The sequence below is a fragment of the Myxocyprinus asiaticus genome, chromosome 45, assembly GCF_019703515.2.
Source record: "Myxocyprinus asiaticus isolate MX2 ecotype Aquarium Trade chromosome 45, UBuf_Myxa_2, whole genome shotgun sequence".
NCBI lineage: Eukaryota > Metazoa > Chordata > Actinopteri > Cypriniformes > Catostomidae > Myxocyprinus > Myxocyprinus asiaticus.
In genome coordinates this window covers 24,865,821-24,892,089 of record NC_059388.1, presented here as the reverse complement: position 1 = coordinate 24,892,089, position 26,269 = coordinate 24,865,821, and the positions used below count along the sequence as shown (strand labels likewise).

Below are 26,269 nucleotides of genomic sequence, written 5' to 3'. Positions count from 1 at the left end.
TGCATGTGAAATATTTATTTTTAATCATCATGTGTGCCCAGGGATTTGAACCCATAACCCTGGTGTTACATGCACCTTGCTCTATCAGTTTATTGTTGTATTATGTATAATATTAACTAGAATGTTGTATATGAGAAAAAAAAAAAAAGAAAAAAAATTACAAAATGATTAGATTCTCAAAATATGCCCAGGCCTGCCACAATAAACTTCATCACTCCTATAATAGCTAATTACTACAAGTTTATTGGCTGACTAATAGGAGCAGTGGTTAGGACACTGGTCCAAGTGTTCATCAAAACAGGGAATGCGCGTTCCCGCTGGGCTGTTAGAGGACTGTGGTTTCTTTCCCTCCCCTGTTTCGAAGCTGGAGAGATGGGGAGGGCAGGCGGGCCCATGAGTAGGCAATGCATAAACTAGTCCAAACTCAGTCAGTCTTTCACCCCCCTGCCCGCGGACTGAAGCAGTCGCTAGAGTTTCATCGTCTGCTTTTAGTGCTTTCTTCTAAGCACTGGGGGTTAAGGTTAAGAACCTGTGCAGTGACACATTTTGCCTCTGGAAAGAAAAGAAAAGGGGGTTAAGTTTAAAAGGTTTTCCTAATTTCCTGCGCAAACGGCACGAGAGGATTAAATGCAGAGGCTGGAGTAAAGAGAGAGAGAGAGAGAAAGGTTTGAGCGTAAAAGTTCAACAACTCAAGTTCATCAACTCTGTGAGGCGAACTGAATGACTCCAGACTCTTTTGTCTACGACAAATTTATTTAATAAGGAGATAAAAAGCGGTTTGTCTTGCGCGCGCTGCAAGCAGGGCGCATGCCTTAAGTTTGCGCGCTTGTCAAGCGATCGAACGTTTAATTGACACCTGTTGCATTGTGACGCGCGATACTGTACTGTATCCCGGTAAGTGGTTCGAACATTTAAAAAGTTGAATTCGAGTGATTTCTCTGGAACTCTTGTGGAATGGACAGCGCCGGACTGTTTGGGGAGTATGTTCTTCAGTTTGTAAGTGTATAAATGAGAGAGAAAACACACGGGGAACTCGAGCGCCAAGTTAAATCTTTCTGAGGTGGAATTGTTACATATTTTCAGAAGTAACTCCTACTTTGTGTGCGGTTCAAAAAAAAAAAGTAACTCAAAGAACATCACGTAGAGCAGAAGACCAGGTTCAGCTCTCAGGTCTTCAGCTTTGGAACTTTAGAGAAACTTTTGAGGACTGAACGGACCGTTGGTTGAAGTCGGCAAACAAGTAAGAATTTGTTGTTTTTATCATACCTAATACACGATGAATTGTTTATAAATGAAGTTTGTTCAGCGCTTTTGCTCTTCTGGTAAGTTTAGAACATACCTTGAGAACACCCCCTGTCAGAGAAAAAAACGTATATGCTTCATGTTGCTATTCACCTCAAAACAGCATTTACAAAAATAAGTTTTTTGAACAAAACATACTTCTATCGATTTTTATTTAACCACTTAGATTTTTTGTAATAGAATCATCATGCGGACTTAAAGAACGCGTATGTCCCGTTAATCGTTTTAGATTTTTTTTTTAATGACTCGTTTGGTTGTTTGGATGTTTGCTTTGGTTAAAATGACTCACTCTTCGAACAGTTAATTTTAGACTGGGGTACTAAAATAATCTCAATCACTCGTCGGCCTTTACAATCTCGAGGCCAAAAGATGTAGGGCAATTCTTTCCGAATTGAGGTCAAATGTTTTAAATGATTACTATCTGTATCGTGCCGGGATTTCCTCGCCAAAATGCCTTTTCTTGTAATGGGGTTGAAGCTGAAAAATGATTGACAGCCGGTGACTTTTGGTGCACTTTTTAAAATGAAAGCCGTCTGTAGTTTGTACGTTAAACCGCAATTGAAATGTGCCTCCTATTTGTGTTTTTACACGTCTTCTTACTTGAAGGAACGTATAGGTTTCAATTAAGTTTCTTTACGCACATTTTATTGTAAAATTGTAGAGTTTGTAGAAGAGTTTGGATATGGGTCAACACTTTGAGAAAGTTTAGTTTCATGCTCTACATATGAATGCTGCTGTGGACTTTTGCATCTTAAAAAAAATGAGTCTTTTGCGTGCAAACTTGATTAAATTTAGTAAATTAGACATTTCTTTGATAATTAAACATATTTCGAATTTCTAATATATGGAGAGATAATTTTGCTATATGCCTATATATATATACAGTACTGTGCAAAAGTTTTAAGCACTTTTGAAAAATGTTGCATAGTGAGGATGTCTTAAAAAATAATGCCATAAATAGTTTTCATTTATCAATTAACATCATACAAAATCCAGTAAACACAAAAAAAGCTAAATCAATATTCGTTGTGACCACCTTTGCCTTTAAAACAGCCCCAATTCTCCTAGGTACACCTGGACACGGTTTTTCTTGGTTGTTGGGATGTTCCAAGCTTCTTGGAGAATTCGCCACAGTTCTTCTATTTCAATTGCTTCTGTCTCTTTATGTAATCTCAGACTGACTCAATGTTCAGTGGGGGGCTTTGTGGGGAACATGACATCTCTTGCAGAGTGCCCTGTTCTTCTATTTTAATCTTTTCTATTTGCAAAAGTAATGTTTGCGAGTCTAAAATGTATTTTTCCTATTGACACATTAAAGCTGAATATATAAATAACCATCTTAAGACAAATGCTTTTGTGAAACATCTTAAGTGCCTAAAACTTTTGCACAGTACTCTGTGTGTGTGTGTGTGTGTGTGTGTGTGTGTGTGTGTGTGTATATGTGTGTGTATATATATATATATATATTGCAAAACTCTCTGTCCATTTAACTGCTTTTATAACATTACTTTGAATCTTTTATAAACTTTATGCAATTTGTACACGTACTGTACGTTGCCTCTGTTTTGTTTGACTGTTATGGATATTTCTTATTTTGCCTACCCAGTATTAGAATTTTTGTGTGCATTTGTGTAGCATAAAGCTACCTTTTCCAGTGCCTCTGGAATGATAAGACAAGAAATTCTAAAATGCCAAAATAGTTTCTAACCACAAATGTATAAACAGGTGTCAGTTAACCAAACACATGAAGATGTAAATGTACTCAGAGTCTTTCTTTTATCAGCTCAAACTGAGGAACAGACAGTGGGAAGCAATATTTTCTGTTTTGTGGATAAAAACGCTGGCTGTGGGTTTCATTCCCCATGTCGGCCGTATAATTCATGTGATTGTGTTTTATGTTGCCTTTTCTGTCTGCCAGAAACTGTATTTGTGCAGGTTTAATTGACATGCCAGGCTTGCGTTAAAGGTACAGTATAGGCCGTATGTGCTGTATCATTTCTGCATGTTCTCATCGATACTTAAATCTGTGAAGAAAACAGATTCAGGGATGTAATGTTGACCCAGAGTACTGGAGATCAACCACACACTTACCTCTATTGCCGAGTCTTTATCTAAGGTTGAGAGAGTCCACAGAATCCTTTACTTTCATTGGAAATTTGGTGTTCCTTTTCTTCCTATTGAGATCGTTATCCCCCATCTTTTTCTTAAAGGTGATTTGGGTATTTCGAGAGTGGCCCTGGTCTAACAGCAGATGAGCCTCCCATGTTGTATCTGTATACAGATTTGATCATTCCCATTTGTTTTGCAGTAAAGTGGTGCTGACACCCATTTGAATGTGCGTGAAGATGAGCTTCGACGGATTGTATCTATTTTCCGTGAGGCTGTAAATATCTTAAGGATATGTATAGATGGATGTTTGTTGAGGCTTTTTTTTTCATTGTTAATTTGTTTGAAAAGAGCAGGGGTATGCTAATGGCTGATTCCTTTGATCATGTCAAAGCAATCGTTGAAATGGATGCCGCTTTTCCGCAGCCAAAAGTCTCTTTCGCAAAGCGAAATGGGTTAGATCTGTGATCAAGAAACAGCTATTTAGCTGTCAGATGTTTTCAAACTTATTCCTACCTAAGTCCAGGGGTTTCCCCTCTCTCTCTTGCTCTCTTTTTTACATGTCTGTTTTTCTGTGGTATTTGGAATGTGATGGGGGGGTTGGGTTGATTAAGACATTGATTCATTTAATGAAATGTTTGAGTTCTGGGGCGGAATGAGAAGCTGCAGACACCAGCCATGTTTCTGTGGCCAAAGCTCTGGGAAACCTCTCACAAGCTGATTCAGAGAGATAAAACCGTCAACAGCCCACCTGTACAAGCCAACCTGCCTCTCTTGCCTGAGCACGCGCTACAAACACACACACACACACACATATACATGCCCCATCATTCACAACACACACTATTTGTCTCTCTTTGTTGTTTTTCTTACACAATCTATTATGTTGTTTCTCTTTCGCTCTTAGTAAAATGCATTCACACAAACCTGCACACAATCTAACCTTTATACTCCTGTAATTGCATATAAACATGCACAGTCTGAACATAGGTATCCCAGCAGTCCATTAAATGTGTATTTCCTCTGTGATTGTTGCATGCGTCCACATTGTTTGTTATTCATGTGAGATTCTGGTCTGATCACCATGAACCAGATGCTTCTCTAAAGTCTGACAAAGTACCCCGCCAGGCCCTGAAGTCCATTGAAAAGTTAGGACTCTTTCTTTAAAGTGCTAATAGTACCACCCCCTGCTCAAAAGCTACAACAACAGAGACCACACCACATCCTAGATACAAAACACCTCTCTCTGTCTCCCTTTACCCATCTCTGAGGACTAAAGCCTTTTGTTGCTTTTTGGCTCCTGTTTGTAAGCCTTTCTGTGGGTCTTCTGGGGACGTATAGGGGCGTGCTTGTGCCCACTGCCTGACCCGGGCCACTTTCTACAAGGGCTGATTTGTGCAGATGTTATCCTCATGCTATCCAAAAGACGGTGCTGTCTGCAAAGTGACAAAAATGAGGCTATGGGATCATCTTTACAGTGCGTTCAAAGCAACACTGCAATGATATTCCTGATTTTAAAAAAATAAATAAAATAAAAATATTATTGTTTTGCAATTAATTCAGCCCGAACTGCTTAACTGAATGTTCCTGGTTCAATGCAAGTTAAAAACCAAAAAAAATAAATAAAATAAAAATAGCAGAAGTGAGACTGAAATAATGTACAAAACAAAATTTGAATGGAGTCTGTGTGTTAAACAAATGTTCCAAGTTAAAGTTGAGATCAACCAACAGTGTTTGTGGCATAATGTTGATTACCACAAAAAATTATTTTGACTCCTCTCTAGTTTATTTAAAGAAAAAAAGCAACAATTAAGGCAATTGCAATGCAAGTGAATGGGACCAGTCCATAAACATTACAATACACACTGTATTGCCTTGCATTGCCTATTAAAAGAATTGCCACAAGATGTAAACATTATATATGTTAACATGATTTTAGTGTGATAAAATTGCATACTAACCTTATCTGTGTAAAGTTATATCCAATATTACAACTTTGTTGTCATGACAGTGTAACACCAGTAAACCATGTAATCTGTTAAACACCATAATGTAGGTAAATCCCTGATTTTATCACACTAAAATAATATTAACATGTATAATATTTATGTCTTGTGGCTATACTTTTGAAACAGTGTGTATTTTAATGTGTATGAACTGGCCCCCATTTACTTTCATTGTGTGCTTTATTGGAACCACGCATTATTATTATTTTAATAAACACAGGAAGAGTTGAAATAATCTTTTTGTGGTAATCAACATTATGCCACAAATGAAAAGTTGTTGACTGAGCTTAACTTCTTTTGAACCTGGAACATTCGTTTAATTTACAGACTCAATTCAAACTTTGTTTTTTAGGTAATTTAAGTTTGTTTATATATATATATATATATATATATATATATATATATATATATATATATATATATATATATATATACTTTAGAAATTAAAGCTTTAATTTTGAAAATCACCATTCCCCATTAAAAATCTAACAGAGTAATGATCCCATTGTAATATTTACATACTCAGTTTCAATAGATATTTTCTTTCATGCATATATTTAAAAGGAATATTCCGGATTCAATACAAGTTAAGTTTAATTAACAGAATTTGTGGCATAATGTTCATTACCACAAAAATAATTTCGACTCATCCCTCAGATTCTTTAAAAAAAAAAAAAAAAAAAGCAAAAATCTTGGTTACAGTGAGGAACTTACAATGGAAGTGAATGGGGCCAAGTTTTGGAGGGTTTAAAGGCAGAAATTTGAAACTTATAATTTTATAAAAGAACTTGCATTAATTCTTCTGTTAAATCTTTGAAATTATTTGAGCTGTAAAGCTGTTTAAATCATGTTTTTATGGTTGTTTTAGGGTTTCAGTGTTTAATGTCATCATTGCAATGAAGCTGTAAAATGTGATGTAACTTTATGCAGACAAGATAAGTGATTTTATCACACTAAAATCATGTTAACACCATATTTTTTGCAATATTTAGCTTAGTAATACTTAGTATTTTAACGCACACAGATTAGCCCTTATCCACTTCCATTGTAACAGAGACTTTTGGGTTGCAAAAAAGAAATTAAAAAAAATGAAATTTTGTGGTAATCAACATTATCCCGTAAATGCTGTTGATTAAGCTTAACTTGTGTTGAACCCGTAATATACCTTTAACCATCTATATCTGCCTTACACTGCAAAGACAGTGTTGCATGTGGCATTTTATGCAGAACCAAAGCCTAAAGCTATTGCCTAAATAAAACTTGAACACTATTCTTTCTCTGCCTAAAAGCATTTGTATTTCCTGTTTTTTGCTGTCCCAGTATTATATTACAACAACATAGCAGTGTTTTTCAGTAATACAGATGACCTGCCGGGCATCTATATAAAAATTTAAAGAATTTTGCATTGAACTGCACTTGGTTTAACCAATCTCACATCATGGGCTCCCAACTGGAGATGTTTTCTAGCTTGTAATCATATCAGAGACAGTTTAACTTGTTCAGATGCTCAATAGAAGCTCCCACACCTGGTGTGTACTCTTTAAAATAGCCCACTATATCAGAATAGGAGGCATTGTTCATTTATGTGAGGTGTTTGGGTTCCTGCCTTTCACCCATCAGAGGGCACAGCATATCGACATCATGTCCGAGTGAGAACGGGCATGTCTGTCTATGTGTTTACCTTCATCACTTGGGCCGTCTATTTTGATGGGCATCAACATCCATCGGTCACACACACACTTACATATTGACGTTCTGTCTGTATGCAGAGACAGTGATCAGCGGAAGTGCTGCATGCATTTCAATCGGATCATGAGCGCTAACGCTAAATGCTAAAACTGGAGCACTGTTACCATTTGTTTATTAGTCAGACCCAATTCACTTGCATCTTAAGTGAATGTTGACTGCGACTGCACATCGCACCTAACATCTCTTTTTGTGTTTTTATGCGAAAGCTTGCTCCTTATTTGTTGCATACAAGTGAAACAGTGGCTGGGGATGTAACCGGTAAAATAATACATACGTGATGTCTCCCCTCACCACGATGTATTGTCAGTGCACAATGGCATCGACCCAGTGTAAACACAGCTGTATATGACTCCTCTAGTCAGCTGTTAATTTGTGAGTGTGTGTTCACCTCTGGGTGTTAGAAGATTCCCCATCGGCTCTTTAGCAGAATGCTGGGTTATTCCAGCACATTAATCAGTTGTGCAAAAGTCTCTGTGCTTATATGTGTAAGATTTAGAGAGTTTTCCAGTAGAGAGGATAGACGTAACAGATACAGGCCGCTATTGCGTCCTGGGCAGCAGGAAGTTTTTGAAGCTCAGCGGGGTTTCTGGAAGTTGTTTAAGGCTGTTCAAAAGGATGGAAAGCCCTTTTTCTCTGGTTTTATGCCCTAACTGAGCTCTGCTAACGTCCAGAGACAGACTTTAGTTGCCTAATATTTGCCAATATGGGTGCGTAAATTTTTTTTTTTTTCCAATGCATCACGATCTTCATTTGAACAATCTTTATATCGATTCTTAAATCCCAAGACCGATCTTTTATTCTATTCGCAACCCTCCACTACAATGAGAGGAAATCACTTGCATTTGCAACCAAATTTCACCCTGATGAAAAGACCAGTTAAGACCGTATGAATTCCCATGCTGGTCCACCAGTGGTGACTGAGATTTTGGCAGGTAGGATGTTTTGCTGGATCAAAATCTTTTGTTGGTTTTGTTTTCCTGGAACAATATTCAGGTGAAACATAGTCCTAATCCTATCCATTAAAGCAAAAATGAAAATACTGTTCCAAACCTGTATGCCTTTTTTTCTTCTTTGTAATACAAGAGATGTTTTGCAGTATGATAGTCTCCGTTATCGTTTGCTTTTATTGCATCTTTATTCCATATATTGAAAGGTGATTGAGGCTATCATTCTGCTTAACAACTCCCTTTGTGTTTGACGGAAGGAAGTAAGTTGTAATGGTTTGGAACAACATTATCTATCTATTAAAATTTGCTTAAATATTTTCTTATTATTTAGGGTAAAACTAGGCCGTAGTGAATAGTATTTAGTTCATTGCACTGCAGATCTGCTTCACATAAAGTCATAACCCATTGCCTGTAGTGTTTATTTGTAGATCTAAACCAAGTTGACAGCAGGTCAACTGTTTTCCTTGCACTCTATGGGCAATTCTACAACACTACATGATTTCAGGCGATAGAAACATTTCATCAGAAACATTTGTTTCTATGAACACCGTTTAAGAGCCGTTGGCTAAGTATGCAATCATAAATGCATAAATAATAAACAGTTTGCTCATTTATTAGCATTTATGGCCCAGTCTTTTTTTAAAGGGATAGTTCACCCAAAAATGAAAATTCCATTCTCATTTACTCACCCTCATGTCACTTAATACCTGTGTGACTTTTTTTCTTCCACGGAACACAAAAGGAGATGTTAGGCAGAATGACAGCCACAGTCACCTTTCACTGAAAGATGCAATAAAAGTGAATAGTGACTGAGGCTAACATCTCCTTTTAGTGTTCTGTGGAAGAAACAAACTCACATGGGTTTGGAATGACATGAGGGTGAGTAGATGATGGAATTTTTATTTTTGACTAAACCATCCCTTTAAGTGATAGTGATTGGAGCGTTCTGACAGGGGCAGCAGCACTAAAGAGCTGGCCAGGGATTTGGGTGAGAACAAGCCGTTCTGCTCTGCACATTTGAACATGTTGAGTGTGGAATAGGGTTTAGGGAGTGAGCTAAGGAGATTGTGAGGGCACTAGCAGAGCGCTGGTAATAGACTGGTATAATAGCTGTGTAAATCCTGCTTGAGCCTATATACACACACTCACATATGGCCATGCTTTCTCTAGAACACACTCATTTTCTCCTCTCACATGTTTTCTTGTTCTTGCACCAATTGAAACACAATTTCCCCACAGTTTAGCTTTACACACACACTCTCACTAAACGAGAGACTGACCTCACTGCCCTGGCCCTCACAGCAGCCTTAATTGGTGTCATTAAGCGCTCTGAAAGCTGGGAGATAATTGGCCGGGCCCACTTGAGCAAACAGGACTTCAATGGAGTCATTTAACAGTGCGATAGGATGAGGGTCTGGGAGCCTTGGGAAGAGGGCTAACAGCGAAAGAGGGGGAAATGGGGTGTTTGGGTTAAAAAGGGTTTCTCTTAAACAAGATTTTGGGGGGCAAATGGTGGGAGTGCACCTAATCTAACACTGTGACATGGTAACACTGAAATACAATGCAGTGTTATGGTTTTCTCTGTTTTTATCACATTATTTGTTTTATAAAACATTTAGCACCCTATTTTATGTAACCCTCCATTTATATGCATGGAAAATGTGGTTCAGGATATGGATGTAAGCTCTGTTAAATTATAGATAATGTACGTATTATTAATCATTTCATCTACTGACACACACATCATGGCTAGTATTAACACTGTATTGGCACGCACTTTACTTCTACCGGTCGATTTTAATTTTGGAAAAATTAATTCATTTATTGAAACGTGAAAAAATTCAACCAAAAATTTTTCACAATTCAAATTACACTTTAAACAAATGAAAATGTAATCAAAATAACGAAGTGGTCAAAAAATCATACCACATCATATTTTATTCTGTCCAACTTCCACTGACAACAGGTAAAAAAAATACCAATATAAATTTGATCATAAATACAATTGTAAATATAAACATAATAATTGAAAAATAAACCATGACCTAAATATAGTTTAACACAAATCTAATAAATATTTATTTCATAAAACAACAGGCTACAACAGTGATTGTCAGGTACATCATTTGAAGTTCCTCTATATTTTCAGAGTTTGGACATGTGCTTTATCTCCAAACTGCAAATGCAGAAACTGAGTTTAGACTGCGCTGCAAACAGACCTGCTTTTGAAACGTCTTAGCGCAATTACCTATTTCTCAGGAAAATAGCAAATTGCGCTTTGCGGCACTTCGTTTACAGACAATACACCCATAGTTTGCACGCACCCACTGATAGCGCAAATACTCCCATCCACGACCTCTTGTGCTTTGCGTTGGCACGAAATTGCACATAGAATTTTCACTCTCACGAAAATTGGATAAGACGTTGCGCAGTCTTAGCACGTAGTGCTGCGCTTTGCGCACTCACAAAGATAGAGCCCTTACTTTTATCTGTGGATGTTTTAGAGACAGCATTATTCCTTAATATACTGTTTAGTATATTTACTGAAGTTTATAAGGACATTCCTGTATTTTTAAAGTGAAGTAAACTCAAAAAAAGAGAGCTCTGTTCCTCATTGCATGTTCTCCAGGAACCCATGGTTTTGTTTGCTAAAGTTCAGATCCAGACCCTGAAAGACCTCTATAAAGGGAATAGAGATTTGCATGTGTCCATGTCCTCCGCTCTGTGGAGTCGTGGTGGGCTCTGTGTGTGCAGCAGGATGTTTGGATGGACTCGGAGCAGCAGCAGGTCTTTTGTTCCCCATTTAAGACTGAGGTTTCCCACTCCACTGCCGCAACATTACAGCTTTTATTAGAGTCCCCTCACACATTCACAGCCAGATTCACACACTTCCGGAGGCCAGGTTTTGTGGAATAAACCCCAAATATGCCTTATGTCTGTTTCCCTAGTCTGTGTATGGTTTCTTGTATTCTTCTATCATCTTTTTCTTCAAAAGAATAGTTTACTCTAAAGTGAACATTTTATTTACTCACCCTCATGTTGTTCCAAGCTGTGTGACAGTCATACGGGTTTGGAACGACATGAGGATGGACAATTTTTATTTTTGGGCAAACTATCCCTCTTTTTATTGCTTTTTTTAAAAATGTACTATCTGGGGCCTGGGTAGCTCAGTGGTAAAGATGCTGGCTACCACCCCTGGAGTTCGCTAGTTCGAATCCCTGGGCGTGCTGAGTGACTCCAGCCAGGTCTCCTAAGCAACCAAATTGGCCCAGTTGCTAGGGAGGGTTGAGTCACATGGGGTAACCTCCGCATGATTGCTATAATATGGTTCGTTCTCGGTGGGGCGCGTAGTGAGTTGAGCGTGGTTGCCGCAGTGGGTGGCGTGAAGCCTCCACACGCGCTATGTCTCCGTGGCAACGCGCTCAACAAGCCATGTGATAAGATGCGCGGGTTGACAATCTCAGACGCGGAGGCAACTGGGATTCGTCCTCCGCCACCCGGACTGAGGCGAATCGCTACGCGACCACAAGGACTTAAAAAAGCACATTGGGAGTTGGGCATTCCAAATTGGGAGAAAAAGGGGAAAAATCCACACAAAAAAAATGTACTATCTTTTAGCTTTAATGTGTCTTGCTATTTTCTGCTTTCTTAATAACTCTTTCTCTTTCCCCCTCTCTCTCTCTTAAGCCTAAAGCCTTTGCCTTAGGTGCATTTCACGACTGATTTCACCTCATTGTGAGCTAGTTTACAGAAACATGCCGACTTCAACACATTAAAATGGATAGCCAGAATCTATGCTCACATTAATCCATAGACGAGGGTGTGCTGCATTTGTAAGCAAATTTTAAAAAAAATATATATTTTTTTTTGCATCAGTTTCTCCCCCTCTTTTTGCTTTTCCTACCTCATATACACCACACAGTCCACACTTTCTTCCACTCTCTTGGTCGTATGATGAAAAGATGGAATCTAACCTCGCCATTAATGAGGATTAGTGTGGCAGGGAATGTTTGTCAGCAAGCCAACCAGATCAAAGATGCTGCTCAGTGGACCGTGAACTCCTCCGAACCCATGATAGCGAGAGTCTGTGGTCGCTTACATGCGCAAAACCAACAGCAACACCCCTCTATAGAGCGTCGGGTGTTGCGGCCCTCACAGGTTGTTTTTATCACTAGCGAGGCACATCTTTACCGTCTGACCCGAAATGAAACAGCGGGGGCTGCTCTTTGCATCCCGGGTTGAACAGCTATGTTGATCTATTGTAAATCATGCCTCTTCCAGCCGTCCAACCCAAACATGAGCCTAGTAAATGGGTCTTGTTGGACTGCCGGTGTGGTCCTCTGTTTATTTGCCTCTACATCCACGGAGGCTTTTTTAAAGATCCATTTAGAGCGTGCTGAGGCCTCGAGACGGCGTTAAAAGCAGACATGGGGACTTAACGGAAGAGATACAGCACAGAAGACACAACAGGTGCTGCATTGTGCATCTGTGTGTAAAGCCAAATGTCCGAATATTTTGGTGTGAACTGACTGTGAGTTAAGGTTCCCTCGGTGGTGATCTACATTCCAGCATTGCTGTAATTTTCACGGTCATTGTTATTATCTAGCAAACAGGCAGATGTTTAGATAGATGGTGAAAGAACTTGCAGGCAGTGAGTAAGAAGGAAAAGGGCTGGGTGGTGTGATGGTATATACTGTGTGACAGAAATGTGTCAGTCATTCGAGGTTTTGCCCTACTGTGTATTTTGCGTTAGATATATTTTTATGGCTATTAGTTAGCAGGACTGCTTCGCAATTATTTACACGAGAACGACAAAGAAACATTGAGAAAAGCGAAAATACAGAACAGGACGTGTCAAAAGTATACAAGTAAAGTGCGAAGTGGAGTTTATGCCACATCCACACTAATCCAAACTTCCTAACTTCATAGTTTTTCGAAAGTATGCGTAATGTAGACCATTTTCAAAGTGCTTTGATTTGGGGGAGAAAAACAATGTTCTAGTGTGGATGAGAGGCATGAACTTAGAGAAATCAATGGCCGTGGCCGAACGCTATGTTCATGTCGTGTCAGAATTACTTTTATTTCGAAATGGCAACTCTGGGAACAATGGGAACTGTTCGCGTTGGACCTTGGAAGTTTTTTTGTTTCTATGGCGACAGTCATATCGGCAAAATGGCTTTGTTGTTAAGTTACTACTAGATTAATACAGTAATACACTTCTATATGTTCTTGCAAATACAAAAAAAAAAAAAAAACAAAACAAAAAAAAAGGGCTCCAGAAAACAATGGCATGGTTAAATGGCATATTAAACAGAAATATGTGTTCACTAACTTTAACTGTTGAGGGTGAGGCCGCCGTCATATTGAACTACATGTTGTACAAAGAAGTGAATGCTTCTTACAAGTCGGAATCTCGTAATTACGATAATTCCGAAATGACGTGAATGCACCATTTGTTGTTTACAGTTGCCAAGCTACATCACCACCGCATGAATATGGAATTCAATTGATGTGCGGTCACAGTTGTGTGGACATCAACTATTTTACAGCAACTTTGAATATGGCTCATCCAATCAGAGCTTAAAATTTAAACTACACTCATTGAGCACTTTATTAGGAAGACCTTTACACCTACTTACTCATGCGATTTATGTAACCAGCCAATCGTGTGGCAGTAGTGCAATGCATAAATCATGCAGATTCGGGTCAGGAGCTTCAGTTAATGTTCACATCAATCATCAAAATAGGGAAAAAATGTGATCTCAGTGATTTCGACTGTGTCATGGTTGTTGCTGCCAGACGGGCTGGCTTGAGTATTTCTGTAACTGCTGATCTTCTGGGATTTTCACACACAACTGTCTCTAGAGTTTACTCAGAATGGTGCCAAAAACAAAAAGCATTCAGTGAGCAGTAGTTCTGCGGATGGAAACATCTTGTTGATGAAAGAGAACAACGGAGAATGGCCAGACTGGTTCGAGTTGACAGAAAGTTTACGGTAACTCGGATAACAACTCTGTACAATTGTAGTGAGCAGAATAGCATATCAGAATGAACAACACGTCGAACATTGAGGTGGATGGGCTACAACAGCAGAAGACCACGTCAGGCATTTTTTTACAACCATAGTGTTCCTAATAAAGTGCTCACTGAGTCTATCTGTGTAAAATAACAATTTTAGTGTTTGAGTTACAAGGTGTCAAACCTTTTGCACTGATGTCAGGCTGATAATTTATTTGCTATGAATAGGCTTATATTTTATATTTTTAATTATATTTTGGTTTGTGTCCAACAAAAATAATCAAATGAGAGTATTAAATTATCTGTATTGTCCGAAAATAGGCATTATCATGTGGTTATTAAAACAGAAACCATTTTTTTTCTAAGCAAAAATAACTGTTATACGAATCATTTAAAAAATCTGCGAAAAAAAGTTAAGAGTTTAAACAGCAAAAGTTGAGAGTTTGGACAGCAGTTTTATTAGCTATAGGCTCAGACAATCATGGGAGAGTGAGAGTGCTGCACACATTGGAAGACAGCACAGACAGACGGATGGGTAGGAATTTGAAAGACAGTTGGTGTAGGCAGACAGATGGGCACACAGATAGACGTGATGTGAGGGGTGAAGCCTGCGGGGAGCACAGAGAGTGTAAGTGCCCTGCAGGCTTCTCTGCCTGCATGACGGCTCTCTGCTGAAGCTCTGTGCCCTCAGGTCCTCTTGTTTAGCAGTGAGGTGTGTGTGTTTGTGTGTGTGTGTGTGTTTGTGTGTGTGTGTGTGTGTGTTTGTGTGTGTGTGTCTATGAGAGAGATAGTGTTGTGCAGTGTATGCCAGTTACAGAGATGGGATTGTGCTTGCATGCGTGTGCGTGTAAGAGAGAAATGGGTGAGAGTTGAAGTTTTTGTGGATGCCATGTCAATACCAGCTATGCATGTGCCATTGTTTATGTGGCATTGCTGTATGTGTCCATATGTGCAGTGGGGTCCAAACATAATAGACCAAATTGGAAATTTGGGTTTTTTGTTCATTGGAACCTGGTAGCAAACAAAGTTTAGGATTTAACGTGTAAAACAGAGAAAGGTCATGAAATATTGAATATTTTGCACTATATCTAGGTCACTAATCAAATTAAGCAAGTTTGTGACATTGACCATGTTAGCTTCTTTGTATAAAAGGTCAAATTTTCTTTGCTTGCATTGAAGCATGCAAGATGCTCTTCGGAACATACTCAAATCATGCTTGGACCATTTGGACAATCAGGTTTTTCACAAATATGTGGAGTCCACACCAGCTCAAGTGCATGCTGTCATTAAACTAAAAGGGGAGACAAACCAAATACCAAATTTTCACTAGTGGTCTCAAACTTTTTTGGAACCCACTGTGTGTGTCTGCACATGGAAACTATGCCACATACAGAAGTTTCTAATTTACACAGTCCAGGCACTTAAACAAATGCAAGGGAATGCAAGAGAGAGAAGACAAGTGAATGATGGCGTTTGCGTGAGGGACATAGAGGAAGATGGACACACGATATATCTGTGGGAAATATCGCCCTTCTATGGCAACTTACTGTCACTACATCCCCATCTGTGTGAAACCGCAAAGAGAATTGAATTCTTTAAGCTGGAATGCATGAGAAACAGCACAGAGCAAATCTCCCTCCCTCTCTCTCCCTCTTTTGTTCTCTTTTTCAGCCTAGATGTCAGAGAAAAGATGAAATTATTAAAAAGGTGAAAAGCAGTATTGATATGAAGGGTTTCTTTTTTGTCACTGTGTACCATAGATCTTTGCATCGAGTGTGGTCTGTATTATTGTTTATATGAAAGATGGGGAGCCGATGGAAATGAGTATAGGAAGTGTAAGCTCTTTTATTGATCCAGAGCGTGAAGATCTTTGATACACCAAGGCATTTGCCAACACACGCCTCGCGACCTTAGAGCACAGTACATCAAATTCATAATTTCTGCATGTTTTTCATTTGCGTTTGGAATAAAACTAAATGTAAAAGTGCATTGTGTGTTAGTTGGTGCCAGTAAGAAATAACTTGACTTTTTATTTTATTTTTTTAAGTCCATTTACTTGCGTTATTCTGTGTGTGTGTGTGTGTGTGTGTGTGTGTGTGTGTGTGTGTGTGTGTGTGTGTGTGTGTGTGTGTGTTTAGATGTTGGATTTTATTCTTTCTCTCATTCAAGGATTTGGAAGTTATGATTTTACTGTTGATATCTTACCTCTGTGCTGCAAAAACAGCTTGAACCAGCTTAAGATGGTTAGCCAGCCTCCTAGCCTGGAAAAACAGGTTTGGCTGGTCTGTTTTGGTGGTTTTAGAGGGCTTTTGGGAGACCATATTTAGGTTCGAGGACAATGGCTTGTGTTTAAGAGCCATTCTTCCAGCTGCAGATAGAGGGCAGACAGAGGGCGCTCTCTCCTTTAGAGAAACCAAAACAAGAGCATAAGGGAAGAGTTGGAAGGAGAGATAGAGAGATCTTGTAAAGGAAACTTAAAGAAGGCAGGAGCAGAGAAAGAGATTGTCTTGAGACATTTTCTGATTAAAACATGCAGTGCGAGAGGATAGCAGGGGAGAGAAAGCAAGAGAGCACATGGTAAATAGACCATTGAGGAACAGACAGAAATGGCTAGAGAAAAATGTGGATGAGAGAGTGAGTGGCGATATCACAAGTGCTTGTATCACAGCTAAATACAGACTTGCTTTTTGCCTCCCTGATGTTCTAGTTCAACTCTTAGAGGTTGACTGATTTGGGTTTTCCCGTAAAAAAAAGGGATGTGTGTATGTATATAACAATTAGCACAGTCTATGTAACCTAATAATAAAAATACTGTGATTTAGCTATTTTACTATAAAACATAAAATGCTGCGTGGGGACGTCTGAGAACACGAGTGATGACTCGGTTGTGAATAATTTTTTGGTTTAATGAAACAAACCGTCCAAACAAACCGATTTGATCAATTCATTCTTCTCAAAGATTTCTCCATTCTACGTTATCAGCCAATGCAGATCATTTCATCATGACCAAATACTCAACAATTTAACAAGCTATGAATATTCCTAACCCCCAGCCTCGCTTACTTTCTTTCTCTCTATCCTTGCTGTAATTTATAGTGCGGCAGAAAGGCTGATAGTGTCTACGGCACATGCTGGATCATGCTAAGGCAGCATGTGTGCATGGAGATTTTTGCAGTTTAGTTAATGGTACATGTCATATCTGGATTTCATACCAGTGCTCCCCAGGGATGCAGCTATGCTCGCTGCAGTTAGGCTGACAGTGGGCAGGCAGGGCTCCCAGCAGATGCTCTGAGGACCGCTAATCAGCCCTGAAAGCACACTGGGGGTGAAGGAGCATCAGACCTGACTCAAGGCAGTGGATCCCAAGTTATCTTAATTCTGATTGGTCAATCGCAGCATTCTGCGAGCTAACATTTTTGTTGCTAAACTGTGTAGTTGAACGTTGTCCCAGGCAACCGATTTGTCTTTATTTATTTGGTAGGTTACTGTGTAATGAACAGGATCATGTAAAGTCAGCCAGTCATAATCACAGAATAATCCCAGACAGTGTGATCAGGGTGATCTTGTATCAACCCTGGAGGGGTTAACCATAACATTATCCCTTACATAGCTGTTGGCTCTAATAAAGTACTGTAACAGTAGATTCAGAAAATGAAGACAGAAATTTAAACCAGTTTTCGACGGGGGAAGGATAAGATTCAAACAGATAGCTCTGGGAATTCAAATTATGTAAATGGCCATAGAAAGGGATTTGAGCCAAGCTCAGAAATAGTAAAAGAGGATTCAAAGCAACTCAGAAACATTGGAGAGAGAACCAGGGATGAAAAGATTTAAGGATTTGGGAAATATTAGGTCTGTTTCTTAGCTGAAATGATTATTTGCTAGAGCAGTAATGTTTACCATGGGGATTTGTGGCAGTGAGCATGCGTCATAGATGTTTTCTGTAAAGAGCATATATATAATGCATGAGTAAAACTGTTGTGCTGGTATAGACACGGTTTTGTGGTCTTTCTCACAGTGAGTGATATATATTCAGCATCTGGCCATTCCTCTGCTTTCAGTGAGTGCAGAAAGCTGCAGCTCTTTTGAGCAGTGATGGTTGTGTTGCAACCCAAAAATGGGCCAATAAAAATGCAACGTATCATAAAATAAACATGCTTCCCAAATCTTTCATTGTTGATGTTGAAGGAAGTCCATCCAATCAAACTCTATGGTATTTTGGAGCAAATTCATCTGTCCCTTGGTAGAAGCGTGACAAATTTGGCAGATGCCAACATGGGTTTGGTGACATGCCCTCATTCTCACAAACTATGAACAAAACTATGCAAGATAAACAAAAATATGACCCAAACTACATTATAGTTCAGTTGCAACGAAGATTAATATGGATTGTGTGAACCACAATGATTTTTGTGTGGCAAATTATTGGCAAATTATATCAAGAGACTGAGAAAGCACAATTGTCAGTTTTCCTATTCTGCCTATACAAAACCAACATACTGTTAGACCACGTGCACTTCTACATTTTCATTTTATATGATTTTGCTAACCGCTGTCCTCCAGAAAGTTTCCACTCCATTTCAAAAATGCCCTTCATTACTGTTCCATTACTCTAGAAAATGATGATGTTAAGAACTTGAAAACAGAGTTTTCACTCTAAAACTGATTAGTTTAGATGTGGCCTTATTTTACAGACTTTCCAAAATCCTTAAACCAAGATCAAAATCATAATTTGTAACTCCTCCTAACTATGTCCACCAAACTCTGCACAGACCTTCAGACTGTTCTGAATTAGTGTGCTATGTATTTTCTAACTGATTGGGCAATCAGTTTTCCTGTAGTAGATAATCAAGAAATCTGTTAATGTGACAGTTTGTCTGACTTTCTATGTGATGGTCTATCTAACTCTCTAGCTAGTTTACAGCTGGCTCTACACAAGCTGATTTTTCCAATGATTTTCAGGTGTTAGCTTCATTAACATAATAACTGGCCTGGCAGAGTGAGACAGAGCACCCATTAGCACCTCTCAGCGGGAGGTGTTAATCACTTGACCGTCGGCCTCCCTGCTGAGTTAATGGCTTCAAACATTGAAAACCACATGTTTTGTTCGGAAAAAAATCATTGTCACTGAGAAGAACTGACAAGTTGACAAGCTGATTGGAACTTTTTTTTTTTTTTAATCACACTCAGCTGCATATCATCACAAACACTGATTAAAATCCATAGTGATTCTGTCATTCTGCAGAAATAATGATAAAAATGAATAACTAATGACAGATAAAAATAACCTTGATGGACATTTTACAGTTTTGGTGCATTTTAAAATAGAACCTTGTGAAAGCTGACCAAACCATGAAGATAATGCAATGCAATGCCCCTGTTTCGGAACAGTCAAGCAAGCTACAGGTCTGAAAATGCACCAAGTCACTCTAATGCAATAGCAATTTTACTCATGTTATTTTTTCAGAGAGAGATAGTTGCAGTGTGTCACCCCTCCACTATTTTTAATTGGCAAGTGTGTCATACCTCTGACTGAAAAGAGCTAGATCTCAGCAAAACAGTCTGCATGTGTGACACCCTCAGCCAAAATGAGTTGTTTTGAGTTTGCTAGTGTAGAACCAGCTTTACTGTAAAATCTATATGTGACCAGGAGGAGGGCGGGGCTGGGCCGTGAGTGCGCATGGCGGGCCCCCAATCGGGCTAATCAGCCAAGGAGAGGGATAAAGCCGAGCCGGATGCGGCAGTTCGAGAGAGAGAGAGAGAGCCATGCGCAGCTACCGTGTGTGTGTGTGCGTGTGTGTTTTTTTAAGATTTAATGAAAATATTACTTTGACGGTTCAGCCAGTTCCCGCCGCCTCCTTGCCCATTTTAACCTTGTTACACTGTATAACTATTAAACTTTTAAAACTACTTTACACTTTCAGACAGAGCTTTGTCAAGCCAACATCAAAGTTTCTTGACAAACTTTATCTATCTAGTTTTGCATATGGATGGGCGTACACAATTGCATGGTAATATTCATTCTTTTAGTTGGCGATGGTGTTGCATGGAGCTGCCACTTGATGTCCAATGTAAAATCTGTGTTCTCAGACAAAACCTGTTGAGAACCACTGCTTTAGAGCCTCAGAGTTTCCCATGTCAGTCACAGCCCATATCCTACCTTCAGTCTCAAAACTTCACACAGGCTCTCTCTTGCTGCCTGTCTATATGACTTCTCTTTCCCATTTACCTCTCCACACTCAACATTCCTCTACTCTCCATCGTGATCAGTCAGTATCTATACCCTGCTGGCTCCTCTCTACTCTGCATGGCTACAGATGATACTCATGTTCCTGGTTCAGGCCCAAACCGTTCCATTAGTAGCATGGGAAGGGGGTTGTTCTCTGCATGTAGGCATTTACCAGATGCTGCTGCCGCCACTGTGAGGGACCATCATCAATCTGGTTTCAGCTGGCAGTGGATTTCCCCCCATTGCGGCCCACATTTGCTCAAATGCACACTGATACGAATGCCTCTGGCAAATTGGTTAATAACTTTCAAACAATAAAAATTTCAGACATATTACGGAAATTATGCCATTTATTGCATTTATCTTTTTGCTCCCTACTGTTTTTCAGACCTATTTCAGTCTTTGACAGGACTGTTTTCCCTCTATTCTGGCTTGCTGGATCTCTCCCACCTTTTCCAAATGTCATCCTTTCCAGGTGTTGATACTGCTGCAAAATGTACACTAACAATAACTTGTTTTAACTTCATGTTAGCCACCAGTGTCTCAACCAGCCATTATAAAGTTTCCAGCACTTAGTAATGTTTGTGACCCCAATAAAAGTAAAAATGCTGCACTATCCAACAGGTTTTTAATGTTCAATATGCAGTTATTTTGAGTGGGATTTTGGACCGACCGATGAGATTTCACTGTGGATGGGGCTGCCAATTTGGATAAAATCATATGTTAAATGTAAACGTTTCACTGTTTAAAGGAGATTCCGTAATTATGATTTTAAAGTACTAGCAATAATTGTAACAATGGTGCGTTCACATAATGTTGGAATTACCGTAATTTACGAGATTCCGTCTTATATAAAATGCTCACATCTTAGTAGAACTAGTAGTAACAAGTTGTAAACTCGAAATTCTATGAAAACTTCGATTTTTGTGCCATCATGTAAAAACCAATATGACAAAGGCCTCAACAGTTAAAGGTAATATTGAACACATTTCTGTTTGAAATGCCATTTTAATATGCCATTGTTACAGGAGCGTGTTCTTTGGTTTTTAAACATTTTTCAAGAACATAGAGATGAAATAATGTAGCGATAAATGCAGCATAACAATGGGATTTTGTCAGAAACTATGGTTACCATGGTACATTTTTGAGACTGTTTACCTCGTACTGTGATAACCTCTGTCTAAGTCTGTTTCTCTCTATATCTGTCGGCCTTCAAACTGTCTCTTGCCCACCAAAGCAGCACAGTATTACCCGCTGAAGGGTTGAGGGAGGGTGTGAGTGAGCGAGTGAGTCGGCTCTGGGTGGCTGCCAGGTCTAGAGCTGTGGAGGCTGGAGCAGAGTGCAGGCAGAGAGGAGCCAGCCTCCCCAAGTAAGATGGGTCAAAACTAGGCAGCCATCTCCCTGGAGCCACGGGAGAGAGAGCCAAGCCTGTGTGGAGGAGGAAGAGGCAGGCAGCTGAGCGCAATGCTGTAGAGAAGAGTAACAAACATCCTGACACTCAGCACAGAGTATGTGTGTGTGTGTGTGTGGGGGGAGTGGATATGGATGTGTATTCTGCTGCAGGAAAAGCACTTGATATGGTGTTTGTGTGTGTCTCTCGAATTATTGTGCTAAGACCTTGAGAATGTATTAATGACAGACTAAGGGCGCCTACACACAAGAGTTTACGTTTACAAGAATGTTACAAATCCATTTAATTTCAATGGGGATTGTGCATCGCAAGGAGAAGAAAAACGCAAGGTTTTGTGACTAAAAGTTGAAATACATTTTACTTTTGCTGCAACGCACTCTTTCAGAAATCCAATTCGCTCTATTCCTGTTTGATTTGAAACTGACCCAGCTCTTTCCACATCCTCAAAATGGATCTTGCGTATTCCTATGTCAAATGATCTGTTGGAGCTTTCTCCGAACATGCACTAGATGGTTTTCTTTATCAATGGGAGATTTTTACATTTTAATCAGAATTATTATTTTTTAAGTATAAGGTTCATTATGCACAAAAATAGAATATACCTGCACTGTAAAAAGGAATTAAAGGTGCAGTATGTAAGATTCAGAAACCCTTGTTATTAATGACACCTGTGGCCGTTAAGTGAACTGCAGCCAGCTACCTGTTGCTCGTGCTCACGCACACACTCCATAGGGATGCGAGCATCGACCAAAACAGTGATGTAACGTACAAAGTGCCTGAAAGTGATTCACTGACATCATGCTGACAGATGAGGTAGCATAATTAAAATGTATAATTAAAATTATATTTGACTCTCCAGTGCTGGAACAGGGCTAAAACAAAGTGTGGATATAGGTCTGACTATGCAAGACTGTAGTTTGAAGTAATCACTTTTCTTTGCATGATATATAGGCTATCGTATAAATGCAGTCAATGTCGACGTTAGCTAGCTAGCCAGCTTTCTCAATAGCTGTCAGCTAAATTTGGTGGATGATGACAGTAGCTGTTTATAAAATAGACTGTACATTATAAATATGTTGACACAATTCAGTATTGATGTGATTCCATCACAACTGTCATTTTAATATATCGATGCGCTGTTGTTTTATAATAATAGAATGTATATATTTTCTGTATAACCAAGTTATGTTACACTAATGAATGGGTCTATTTGTATTATCTTGAACATTGTCTAGCATTCATTTCATGTGTTATTGTAGTTTACCATTGTTTATGCCAGTTACTGTGCAGGCAAGATCAAGTTAGCTAAAATTACACAGATCGATCCTTATGGCACTATATTTCACATGCTTTGCAGTTTTGTAAGCTTACCTGTCCAATAAGAAGAATGCCAATTCAGGGTCGGTTTTGATCCCCAAAACCGAAAGAAGGTCCTTCCAGGAATCAAATGCCCTGCCGATGTTCACTCTAGTTTTTGTTCAACCACAATCCCGTTTCCGCTTAGCCAGACTGGATTCAGTAGATAAATGTGTTTATTGTTATTTTTAATTTTTATTTGGAATGCCCAATTCCCAATGCGCTCTAAGTCCTCGTGGTCGCATAGTGATTCGCTTCAATCCGGATGGCGGAGGACGAATCTCAGTTGCCTCCGCATCTGAGACCTCCAACCTGCGCATCTTATCACGTAGCTTGTTGAGCGCGTTGCCACGGAGACATAGCGCGTGTGGAGGCTTCACGCCACCCACGCTCAACTCACCACGCGCCGAGAACGAACCACATTATAGCGACCACGAGGAGGTTACCCCATGTGACTCTACCCTCTCTAGCAACCGGGCCAATTTGGTTGCTTAGGAGACCTGGCTGGAGTCACTCAGCACACTTTGGGATTCGAACTAGCGAGCTATCAAACTCCAGGGGTGGTAGCCAGCGTCTTTTACCACTGAGCTACCCAAAGTTTTTTTTTTTTTTGGCTTACTCGGAGTTTGTGTAGGAGTCTGTGTTGTGCTGGGAGCCGGACGTTTGCTGGATTCCATCTCTAAGATAACGTTACCTATTGTTGCAGTTTGTTCCGCTGTTGAATAGCGGAAGAGACGCTACTGTCTGAGGCAAGGCTCTCAGGAGCGTGCATCCTTTAGATTTTCCCAGCAAAAGCGACCTGCTCCCTTCTCATGAAAATCAGTCTACAGGCTTTAACAGGCAACCTAGGAAGTCCGGGAAGGGCTCTTTTAAGTTGCGTTAGAAGCCATTCACACATTGGCAAAAAAAAGGCGAATAATGCATGAAAAATGTTACATATTGCACCTTTAAATATTCAACAGGAGAAATATAGCATTATACTTTGTTTCATATACCAATTGTGTTTCGAGGTCACACATTTCACGATTAAGAAACAAAGACTTGAGTCTGTAGTATCATATTGTATGTCTGCCTGCATTCACTATGTATGTTCTCTAGAATATTATAGAATTCTGCATATGTGTAATTGTGCTCGATATCTTCATGTCAATTTTGTCTGCTCTGCATGTGGTCTAATATACCGAATTTCAGTCTTTCTCTGCAAGAACAGACACCCAGGAGGCAGTTGGACACACGCACATCTGTTGTCAGGCAGAACTGCAGCGTCTCTCCTTCTGTTCCAGTTTTCAGCTGTCACTGTATTTTAATTGAGCATTTTATGTTATTTGTTTATTACACTTATGGACCCTTTTCACATTTTTGGGTTTGGAATACCAAGGTAAACTATAGCGGGGTAAACGTCTATAGCGGTGAATGGAAGACCACATCAAATATTATTTTTGCGTTCCCTTTTCTCCAAAAGCAAAAGAAAAATCCCACTATAACTTTTCAACAATAGAGAGGAAAAAATAAAGAGCAGTGCATTACAACAGTCAGAAAAGAGAAAGATGACAAATTTACTGTTACTCCTTTAGCAGGCGTTAAAGTAAACTTGTCCCTTAGTGGGCTCTGTACTATAGCGAGCATTAGCATAAATTGTTTTCCACGGTTAGTTTTCTCTCTCTCTTTTTTTTTTTTCTTTTTTGTTTAAACTGCTGTCATGGTGGAGCGATGCTTTGAAGAGAAACTTTGAGGAAGCGAGTTGAAGATAGTTAAACTGTCAACATTTTAATAGCAGCTACCTGAATAAAATCACATCTGTTATTATATATAACTCTATTTCCCCTTGAGTGCTGAGGTTTGCTACTGCACAGTACAATAACGCAAGAACGCGTGTTAGGTATGTACATGCCACACATGCAACAGGACCACACACTTGCACAAATTGTATTCACGTCTGCATTTGCACAAATACACAGTATGTTTATAATCTAAACCTAAGGTTTGTTACAGCATGTTCTTGTGTATAGGCAGAAAGAAACTATTATGCAACCGACGTGTAATATTGGATTTAATTTGTATATTTAACATTGCATACAGCCATTTTTATTAGCATCTAACCATAAGCCACAGAATATTTCTTAGATGGAAGCCTAGCTAAGACAATGCACAGGCCTGTTAGACATTTAGGGTGGATGCCACATGTGACTGAGCAGGACTGCCTATCCATCAGTGCAGGTCTCACCTCAGGAAGCAGTTTTAGCTCAACCTAGCCCTGTTAATGGAGGATCTGACGGAAGATTCACTGTTGTTCTTTTATTGGCTGGCAGATTATATGTGAGCCAGTGGGGAGAGGCTGAATGACCTTGTGGCTTGTTTTCCCATGTCTACCCAACTCCTCAGGACACACATCCAGTTTCCATCCAGAGTCCAACTATTACACCCTCAGAGTGTTTTGTTGTTGTTTGTACGTTTGACATGGTTAATTCCTAACAAAGCAGATGATGTGTCTTTGTGCTTTGCTCATGGAAGGCTGAAGAGAGGGAGGGAGAAATAGAGAGTGTTGGGATCTCATCTGGAGGTGTGAGTGTAGAGGAGTGCTCATGATGAAGTGTGGGAGAGAGTGATGAATGTGTGTCAGAATTAAGAGTGCCTCAGGGAGCAGAGCGGATCACACCTGCCATGGCCTTGGGGTTGCTCTCTCTCGCTCTCTCTTTCTCATTGTTAATCTGATCAGAAGCCTCTTTTTAAATAACTGCAAAACATGTCTTTTTCAATTTAATGCAAAATTAAACTTTCAAATCATTAATATTTTCTGCAAATGTGAGCAAGGAGTGTAATGGTATGAAAATGTCACGGTATGATAATCACAAAAAAAGCAGCAGAAATGTAATCCATATCTTCAGAAGTGATATGATGGGTGTGGGTGAGAAACAAAATCAATATTTATGTCCTTTTTTACTATAAATCTCAACTTTCACTTTCACATTCTTCTTTTGTTTTTGGCGATTCACATTATTTGTGCATATTGCCACCTTCTGGGCAGGGAGGAGAATTTATGGTAAAAAAGGACTATTGATCTGTTTCTTACCCACACCTATAATATCAGTTCAGACAACATGGATTAAATCATTAGAGTTGTATGGATTGCTTTTATGCTGCCTTT

General features: G+C 39.4%; 1 protein-coding gene across 1 annotated transcript in view; it reads left to right on the top strand.

Annotated features, from left to right (window-relative positions):
* Positions 1-444: 444 nt before the first annotated feature.
* Positions 445-26,269, top strand: part of wnt5b (wingless-type MMTV integration site family, member 5b) — a 102,339-nt gene continuing 76,514 nt past the window's right edge. Inside the window, exon 1 of the mRNA XM_051688568.1 lies at positions 445-1,240. The gene's annotated coding sequence lies outside the window, so the exon portion shown is untranslated. The remainder of the gene's footprint in view (positions 1,241-26,269) is intronic.